The sequence below is a fragment of the Mesocricetus auratus genome, unplaced genomic scaffold, assembly GCF_017639785.1.
Source record: "Mesocricetus auratus isolate SY011 unplaced genomic scaffold, BCM_Maur_2.0 Super-Scaffold_100025, whole genome shotgun sequence".
Lineage (NCBI taxonomy): Eukaryota > Metazoa > Chordata > Mammalia > Rodentia > Cricetidae > Mesocricetus > Mesocricetus auratus.
In genome coordinates, this window is record NW_024429206.1 from 6,881,272 (window position 1) to 6,891,587 (window position 10,316).

Below are 10,316 nucleotides of genomic sequence, written 5' to 3' on the forward strand. Positions count from 1 at the left end.
GGACAATAAAGAAAAGAACATTAATTACATCACCTTAAAGCCCATACTTTACACCTCATGTATCATATTACCAGAGAACAAGCTAGACATATAGTAAAAATCTGTTCAGAATGCATCCAATATTTACCTGTACCCCATTTGGGAGTTAATCCTCAGGGACTTGTGCCCAATGTTCTCTGGCAAATGGATGTTACCCATCTTACAGAATTTGGACATCTTAAATTTATTCATGTTAATATAGCTACATATAGTGGTTTTATCTTTGCCTCTCTTCAAACCGAAGAAAGCACTAAACATGTAATCAGCCATTTGTTAGCTGCATTTTCTGTCGTGAGCACTCCTCAACAAGTCAAGACTGATAATGGACCTGGACACACCAGTGCCAATTGTAAGACCTTCTGCAAAAAATTACCTATTAATCATGTCACTGGAATTCCATATAATCCTCGAGGACAAGGTATAGTAGAAAGAGCTAAACTTACACTCAAGCTAATTAAAAGGGGGAACTTGGTACTCCACCAAAGGCATGCCAAGGAATATTCTGACACATGCTCTTTTATTAATTTTTTAACTTTGGATAATGATGGAAAATCTGCTGCCACACAGTTTTGGCACTCTGATAAACAGAAAACCTTTGCCACAGTCATGTGGAAAGACCCCTTAGACAACACTTGGCATGGACCTGATCCAGTCCTAATATGGGGACGAGGTTCAGTTTTCATATACTCCAAAGAAATGAAATCTGCCAGATGGCTTCCAGAAAGATTAAACAAATAGGTGATAACATAACTCATTCCAGGAGGAATTGCCCCTCCTGAGAATTTTATTCCTTTCTGTTTTCCAGAAATGAAGATCCATGTCATACTCGGGACTGTCCTCCTATTGACCCCCCTTTTCAGAAGAAGGATTCAGGGCGCCCCCCAACCCAAAGGAGTTGATGAAAGCATTATTTGGAGCTCCATGTGAATGCAGAGGAGGAACTGCTGGTGTTATACACACAAGTAGCTCTTACCACTAGACACACTGACTGCGGAAATAAAATGGCCTATCTAATTATAGTACCTGCTAGTAATGGAGGCTTTGATCAAAACTGGGTATGTGTTAATAAACCTAAAAGCATTCCTAAGGTCAATGGACAACCAGAACCATGTCCAGTAGGATGCAATTCTGTGGACCAAATGAATGTCATGTGCTACAGCACGTTCCAAGAATGCACACATAATGGTCTTACTTATTTTACTGCCACACCCTTAAGAACTTATTCTGGCAGTGTTGAGGAGATTGGTCTATTAACCCCCAGGTGCTTGGCAATTATAAATACACTGCAGCCTCCTGCCGTGCTGCTCCAGGAAAGCCAGCATGCTGGAACAAGGTAGCTCCCATTCATGTTTCTGATGGAGGCCCCACAGATATGGTTAGAGAACCCAAGGTTCAAGAAAAGAGTCAACATATAATTGACTCCATGATTCCTCATATAGATTATCACCCATTATTACTTCCCAAGTCTAAAGGCATGGATATTGATCCTCAGACCTCGAAAATATTGTCAGCTACCCATTATGCTTTAAATATCACTAATCCCCATCTGGTTATGTTTGACCTTGGGAACCTCATGGCCTCTGGCAATTCTAGTGTTACAAAATTTCTCAGTACCTGTTGATGGTTCCCTGCCAGTTAATAATTGTTTGCTTAGCATTCCTTTTAAGACACAACCCACAGGATTTAATCATTCCTTATGCTTTTATAAACATTTTAAAAATAACAGTTCAGGACCAAGTTGACTCCCTAGCAGAGGTAGTCCTGCAGAATAGGAGAGGCCTCGATTTGCTTACAGCAGACAAGGGAGGCATTTGTTTGACTTTGCAGGAAAAATGCTGCTTTTATGCTAATAAATCAGACACTGTTCAAGACTGAATCAAAAAACACCAAGAGGAGCTTGAAAAATGCCACAGAGAACTGTTTGATCAGCACATTTGGAGTGCTTGGAATGGACTTCTGCCCTATCTTCTTCCCGTGTTAGGCCCCCTGCTTGGCTTATTAATTATCCTATTGCTAGGACCCTTTCTCTTTAATAAACTGATGGCTTTTGTTAAGAGTCAAATGGATGCTATCAAGATGCAGCCTATACAAGTGCACTATCACCGTCTTGACATGGCCGATATGGGAGACAGCTGTGATGAACCTTAATCCCATACTACTTAAATTATGTAGCTATGATATCACTTTTGATTCATCTCCTCCTTGGTGAGCTGAGCTGGTTAGTCAATGATGGGCAACAGAGGAAGGACAGAGGGTGTCCCATCCTGATGGCTTCCTAAGACAGGAATGCTCATCATGCAATGTCATCTCCAATGATGGGTAGGGCTATTGCACACTCCTGATCCACAAGATCCTCTGACCTAAGACAGGCATGGCCCCCTCAAGGATATCCCAGCTTATGCCCTTTTTAGTTTATACAAAAAAAGGGGGACCTGTGGAGGGCCCTAAATAAGGATAGCATAATAGAAGCCATCTTAATATTCATACTGTATTCTTAGAGACTAGCACTTAGTTAAGTTTCTGTTTCTCTGTGCCTGCTTATCTTCCTGTACAGGATATTTTCAAGGCCTGCAGCCCAGGCTCTCATGCCCTTTGGCCACCAGACTCCCCCAGCTGCAGACTTGTGTCCTTGGAACATACCCTGTCAAGGAAAACTTCTGCTCCCCCACCCTTCTGCTACTTGCCCTACTTAATCCCTATTGGTACTTTTTATAAACAAGACTTGATCAGAATCCTGTCTTGTCTCCATCTCTCACGTCTCTTGTTCCCCCATTCTCACTCACTCCCTCCCTTAAGGTCCCCATTGACTGATCCCACAGGCCGAGGCAGCATTCCTTGTGGGGTTCCCTGATAAAGAAAGATAGAGAAGAGGAGATGCTCTCTTGTTTATTGTAAAAATGTAGTCTTTATAAGGACAATTATCCTGTGGCATTTGTTTAGGGACTGTGAAGATATAATCCTGCTCTCAACTCATTTACTGTCACTCCAGTTTGGTGTCTTAACACCCAAATTCCTAGAATGAGTGTACGGAAGAAGCCCTGTGGTCCAGTATTTCTAGAGCCAAGGAGTTGCCTTTGGTGCCATGTGACACTTCTTTCTCTCTCCTCTCTGTCTTCTCTTTGCTTCCCTCCCCACCCCTCTCTGCCTTTCCTGTCCCATCCCTGATTCATCTGTCCCATCCCCTTTCCCCTCTATCTGACCCTATACCCTATGTGTCTGAGGCTGACATATTTTTTTGTTTTTTGAAAAAAGACGGTTTCTGTAATAGTCTTTCCTGTATGGAGCTCACTTTTTAGACCAGGCTTGCCTTGAACTCAAGAGATCTGCCTGGCTGGCCTGGCCTCTTCCTCTCTATACCAGAATGCTGGGATGAAATGCATGGCTGGGCACATCACCCACTCTTCAAGGTGCTCCCCTAATGGCAATGTCTTTCCCATTAATCCCCAGCTTCCATGGCTAGACAGAATGTTGTTCTCTAAGGATCTAGTTATGTTTGTAGACAGGGAATACAGTTACCAAAGCCTAGTTCTTTGATAGGTTCTTTATTAGAGGGTACAGTGTGTGGTGAACACAACCAGGTATGCAGGGATGGTGTAGGCAGTAAATGAGGTGACAAGTCTAACACCAAATGTTTTTGTTCTCCTTGTTGTTAGAGCCTTGGAGAAGCAGATGGTGGCCTCTCAGTCACTGTTGCAGATCAAGTCCTCAAGGCTTTGTCTTCATCTGCAGAGAAACAAGAAAAGAAGTTTCCAGGAGCTCATCACCCCACTCCTGACAATCTGTAACCAAAAGACACTGGTGGCCCTCCCACAGGTGCAGACTCAGGGTTGAGAGTCAAAGCACACAAAAGTACATGGGGTTGCCCAAACTGCTGGGACACGCTTATAATAAAAAATTATTCATCCTGTGGCTGGGGTGCTGGTTTGATTGGTAAAGCAGTTGCCACAGAAGTAGAAGGTCCTGAGTTCTAATGCCCAGAGCTCATGCAAAAAGCAAGGTGTGGGGTGGCAGAGATGGCTCAGAGGTTAAGAGCACTGGCTATTCTTCCAGAGGACCTGGGTTCAATTCCCAGAACCCACATGGTGTCTCACAACTGTTTGTAACTCCAGTTCCAGGGAATCTGAAACACTCAAGTCAGTGTACATAAAATAAAATTAAGTGTGTTTTAAAGAAAAGTAAGGCATGGTTGGGGCATCTGAAACATTATTGGGGATTTGGGGAGCACAGATTCCCAAAACTTGTTGGTTGGGCAGTCAGACTAGCTAAAGGTGAATGTTGTACTTATTGAAAAACCCAGCTGTAGGTGGACTTTTTAGTGAGGCCTACCAGCTCCCCCCAAAAATCCAACAAAGCTTTATTATTAATTATAAATGCTTGACTGATACCTCCGGCATCTTACTGTTGGGTCCCAGCCCCCCAGATTTCTGTGCATTGCTTTTCAGATAATACCATCCTGCTCTCTAGTCCTGACTTACAGCCCCAGCCTTATCTACCTGACATCAATATCTAGCACTAGGAGAACATGAGCTCTTACACCTGGGGTTTCTCCACTGTGCTGTAAGCCTGTGTATAAGGTTGCTCCCTCTTTATAGAGGGAGAGAGACATCTTAGCACTTGCAATAAAGACACACACACACACACATTCTCTGGCAATAACGGTGGCAGACGCATTCTCTTAGCACAAACGGTTAGATGTCTTGTCTTTCATTTCCCGATATCTCATTGTTCGTGGCACAGATGCCCCAATTGGATGTTCCACCGAGATCAGGAAAGAAAGTCAGAGAGACCTGAACTGTTGGCGTGGTGGGGCTCAAGCTGCTGCAGCTGCGCCACTGCCAGAGTAGCCTTGAGCTCCAGACACCCAGTGCTTCTCCATGACTGGTCAACAGGAATTGAAAACAGGTACCAGTTAGAAATCGGGAAAGAAAGGACAGGACTCAGGAAAAAAATAAATAAGATTGGAAAGAAACGAGAAAGGAGACTCAGGAAAGAAAGGGGTGGAAAACAGATTGATTAACGCTCCAGGCCTTCACCCGACACTGAGATGGGGAAAGAAAGGAGAACCTGCTTTCCATTTTATATTTTTAGCTTCTTTGTCAAAAATTAGGTGTTCATAAGTCTGTGGGATGATATCAGGGTCTTTGATTTGATTCCATTAGTCCACCTGTCTGCTTTTATTCCAGTACCAAGCTGTTTTCCTTACTGGGATAGTGATACCTCCCGAAGTTCTTTATTGTACAGGATTGTTTTGTCTATCCTGAGTTATTTGTTTTTCCATATGAAGTTGAATATTGCTCTTTCAAGATCTGTGAAGAATTGTGCTGGGATTTTGATGTGGATTGCATTGAATCTGTAGATTACGTTTGTTAGGGTTGGCATTTTTACTATGTTGATCATAACGCCTTCTTTCTATATGATGCATTCAACTTGCTTCTTTGTGTGTATCTCCAGACCCCTCCCACTCCTTCCCAGCAGTCTTTCCTCCCTAAAAATCTTGCCTAGCTATTGGCCAATCAGATTTTTATTAACCATGAGAGCAATACATATTTACAGTGTGCTAAGATTTTTCCACAGCACTTCACACTTTGTTTAATTAAAAAAGGAATGTTTAACTTTGACATAGTAAAATTATATACAACAAAAACAGTTATCAGGTAAGAATTACAGTTACAATATACAGTTCATTTTTATTTGGAAAATTTAGAGAAAATAATCTTATCTAAAGTTTTATTCATGATTTACCTCAATTGTTTGTCACAATTAAGGAAAACTTTTTGTCTAATTAACTCCATCAAAGACCCCAGAAGAGTGAAATGTTACCTAACAACAGGGACATCTGGTGGCCTGGACATTCACCTAAACTTCTTCTATAACATTGTGGTATCCATCCTTGGCCTACAGGCCTATTATATCTGACAGATTTTTCTAAGAAGCAGAAACTTTGAATGACTATCCTACCTTGTCTTGGATGGGTTTGGCAATCGCCTTCTTTTGGGTCCTGCTGGTCCAGTCTGTACAGTATACTGTCAGCAATTGAAGCGAGGGAGTTTATTTGTCCACACAGCTAGCTTTTGCTATACAGAAAGCAAAGTCCATGCAGAGTCCCTTGGATGTCATCATCCTCTTTTGAAGCAAATCAGTGCTGTTAGGAGCAGATGTGCCTCACTGTCATGAACAGGCTTAGGTCATTAAACATATTAAATGCCATATTCTGTAGGTCTTTGGAGTGTTTAAAGACTATGCATACATCTAAATATATCTGTTTAACCCTAAAAACATACCTAATATGACTACAAATCTGATTACTATATTTGACTATTAATCTGTATATCTTAGTTATACATTACATTTTATAAACAAGCTGTATAAACACATACAGTATAACAAAAATCAACTTTATATTTGTATCCGTAAACCAAAGTCCACACCAATGAAAAATATTTGGAGATTAATAGTTGTTTTTTTAGTAAAGTAGATCCAGTAATCTACCCTTTTATCTCATCATTTCTACACCCTATCCCTTCTGTCCCTGACAAAGAGATGTTTGAATTTAACTCTTTTGTTTAGCTTTTTACTGACTATGACCAATAACAACTTGTAACCAAACCCCCTAAACAATGACAAACATATACAATCCATTGTATAACCCAAGCCCACCCATACTCCACCTCTTGGGAATGTGTGCCTTGTTCTCTAGACTACTCCATGTTGTCTGTGGGTACTGGTATCTTTGGGTAAAACTTGAGAAAGTTAGGGTAATTGTTAAATCTTGGCTGGTGTTTTCTGTGAGGTTGGATCATCTCATCCAGTAGGTTAGAAGCTATTCTGGATGCTGAATGTCTTGGACCATCCATTTTTAGTGGTGTCTGGTCTCCTAGCTCTGAAAATACACAAACTTTTGAAGGTAACATACGTATCTGCATTAATACAAGTATAGATTACGCATTGTACACAAAGTAGCCAAAGGTGATTTTTCATTCTGTGGTTGAGAAAGTAAATTATACATCATATGTTGTGGTAGTTTGAATGTATTTGACACCATAAGCCCATAGGGAGTGGCACTATTAAGAGGTGTGGGCGTGTTTGAGGAAGTGTGGACTTGTTGGAGGAGAAAGGAGGAGGAGCAAGGACAAGGAGAGAAGGATGCACTTTGAAATGCACTTCCTGTTAACTCAGGTAATATATCCTTCTGGTTTCTTGGCTGGAGGTAAAGACTAGATAGTTATAGTTACAGTTTTCCTTAATAAAGAAAGTAAATGAGCTATGAAACTTTGGAGGCACTAAGAGAAGATAGATAATTGAGATTTTCTCTGAATTTGTTAAATACAAATGGACTAAATTTTGTAAATTTAATTCTTGTTTGGTAACTGTTTCTGTTGTATATAGTTTTACTATGTTAACATTAAAACCTTTCATTTTTATTTAGACAAAAAGGAGGAAATGTTATGAAATACCATTTTAAGACGTGTTACATTTGTTTGTGCTGTGAAACATTTGTTTAATGATGCACAGATGTGTTGCATTCTTTATGTTGCATTTGTTTAACTCTGTGAAGCTGTGTTACTGTGCCTATCTAAACCACCTTATTGGTCTAATAAAGAGCTGAATGGCCAATAGCAAGGTAGGAGAGGGATAGAGAGACTAGATAGGATAATGAGAAAAGGAGTGAGAACACCAGGAGGCAGCCACCTAATACAGCAAGCCATGGTGTAAGAAGTAAAGGCAGGTATACAGAATAGAGAAAGGTAAAAGCCCAGAGGCAAAAAGTAGATGGCATAATTTAAGCAAGGCTGGCTAGAAACAAGTCAAACTAAGGTCAGGCAGGTAAAAGGAAGAATAATATTCTGCTTCATTTATTTGGGAGCTTGGTGGTGGGCCCCCAAAGAACACAGAGCCAAAGGAGTAAAAGACAAAAAAATAATAACTACACCACAACTACAAGCCTGGTCTACTAATGATTCCTGGACACCAGGGAACACAAAGACACCCTATCATCAAAAACCAAAAAAGAAAAACGAATGAAAGGAACAAAGAATACAAATGCCCAACAGCTGTACCCACAGGCCAATGTGATACAGGCAATCCTTCAGCTAGACTCTCCCTCCCAAGTGTGTGAAGCTAACCATCAACCATTACAGGGGCTGGAGAGATGGCTCAGCACTTAAGAGAACTTCCTGCTCTTGCTGGGTATCAGAGTTCAATTCTCAGCAACAACATCGTCACTGGTGAACAATGTCTCTGTCGGAATGCTATCTTGCCTCCAGGTTGGCCATCTCTCATGTACCCTCCTTTTTAGCACCTGCAAATCTCCTTCCCCCACTTGTCACTTCTTTCCTGGATGAAAACCTTGTAGCGGGTGAGTTGAATTGGTTATCTCCATGTTCAGTCTCCTTCTACCCTTCCAGCAGGACTCTCTCTGGACAACCACAACCAGCTACTACCAGTCACTGTGCCTTTGCATTGGGCTATAGCTTCACCTGTGACTCATCAGATCTGATCTAGGAAAGGAGAAGGCCAGAGATTTGGGACAGGAGTGGGCATGGGGGTGGGGTGGAAAGGTGGAGGACTGGACAGTTGTTCACTAAAGCAGGAGAGACTGACTGAGAACAACGTAGCCTTAAACCAACCAGTGAGACACTTCATTCATAAATCTCGTTGACCAGAGAACCAGATATTAACCTGGCTTCACTTGTTGTTTACTATGATAGAGAAAGGTTTAGAATATGAAATGATATTTTTTGTTTATTGCAAAAAGCTAAGATTCTGTGTACTTTAGCTGGACAATTGTCCTGTTTTCTGGTTTACACACAGTGAAGACTCAAAGGCCACCAGGATGTAATCCTTAGTCCACTTTGGTCTCCTGCATCCACGTTCCTATAATGAGCACACAGCAGAAGCGCTCTGAGTTCAGTATTTCTAGGGCAAATGTCCCTAAGTGTCCATGTGACAGTGGATCTTTCTCTCTTCTCTCTTCTCTCTTCTCTCTTCTCTCTTCTCTCTTCTCTCTTCTCTCTGTCTCATGTTTTCTTCCCTCCTCCCTCTTCCCCCTCATTTCCTGTTCCTATCCCTGCTTCATATTTTCCCTCCTTCCCCTTAAGTCTGCCCCTACTCCCTATGTATCTCAGACTGAGTTGTTCTTTTGTTGTAGTTGGATTTTTTGAAGCAATGTTTCTTTATGTAATAGTACTGCCTGCCCTAGATCTCTCTTTGTAGACCAGGTTGGCCTTGAATTCAAGAGATTTGCCTTCTTCTACTTCTATATCTCAGAATGTTGGGATAAAAGGCATGGCTGGGCTCATCACCTACTGTTTAAGGTGCTCCCCTAATGGCGATGTCTTTCCTAATAATCCTCAGCTTCTAGGGCTAAATGAATGATGTTCTCTGAGGATCTAGTTATGTTCTATAGACAGAGAATACAATCACCAAAGCACTGTTCTTTGCTAGGTGATTCATTAGAGGGTGTTGCATAGTGAACATAACATTTCACAGACACACATGCAGGTAAAACACTCATATACATAAAATAAAAATCAGTATTTTCTAAAAGAATGAGAAAATTCAAATTGCCAGAGCACCTTAGAGCAAGGGAAATAGATGTCAGGGCAATATGGCAGAGGCAGAAGGGATTTCTTTGCTTGGGTTCATGAATGGGTGAACTTTTCTAAGGGGTCATCTGAATTCAGACCAAGATGCTAAAGGTAGCAGTTATTGTGGACATGGGGATGAGCAGGGAAACATCAGGCAGAGGTTATTAGACCCTCCAAAACCCCAAACCACAACTTTGGGTGTGACCAGTGGGGGTCTGTGCATCACAGATAATGGTGGGGAAGTCAGTGGGGACAAGGGTCCTACCTGTGAGTAGAATGACCAGCAAAATGAGTTTCATCTTGAGTGTGGGGAGGACTCAGGTGACTTTTCCTTTTATAGTCCTGTAGCTGTGCTCTGACAGTGTCCAGTAAGCAAATGGGTGTGTGACTAGTGTGTGTGTACAGAAGGAGAATGGGTCCACCCTCACAGACAGTCCAGACCAGCAGAGCTACTGTAGATGGTGACAGAGTACCAATCAGTGATGTCACAGAGATGAAGAGAAAGGGTTGGCTCAACACCCCCACAGCAGCTTGTTGCTGTTTTTCTTGTCCAGCCAACCTGGTCCTGCTGCTGCTCAGCCCCCAAATAAACACACTGACACTATATTAATTATTACACTGTCGACCGATGACTAGGGATTCTTATTGGCTTACTCTGTCTTAAATATTGACCCATTTCTATCTATCTGT

At 41.7% G+C, this 10,316-nt stretch overlaps 1 long non-coding RNA gene across 2 annotated transcripts; it reads right to left on the minus strand.

The window, feature by feature from the left end:
• Positions 1-3,568: 3,568 nt before the first annotated feature.
• LOC110342603 lies at positions 3,569-10,057 on the minus strand. Of its 2 annotated transcripts, none has more exons than XR_005871054.1 (3): positions 9,892-10,057; positions 5,998-6,181; positions 3,569-3,762 (listed from the first exon to the last, which is right to left on the minus strand). It is a non-coding gene; the product is annotated as an uncharacterized LOC110342603 (long non-coding RNA). The 2 variants fall into 2 exon arrangements; XR_005871053.1 differs by having other exon boundaries at positions 5,998-6,204.
• Between the last annotated feature and the right edge of the window lie 259 nt (positions 10,058-10,316).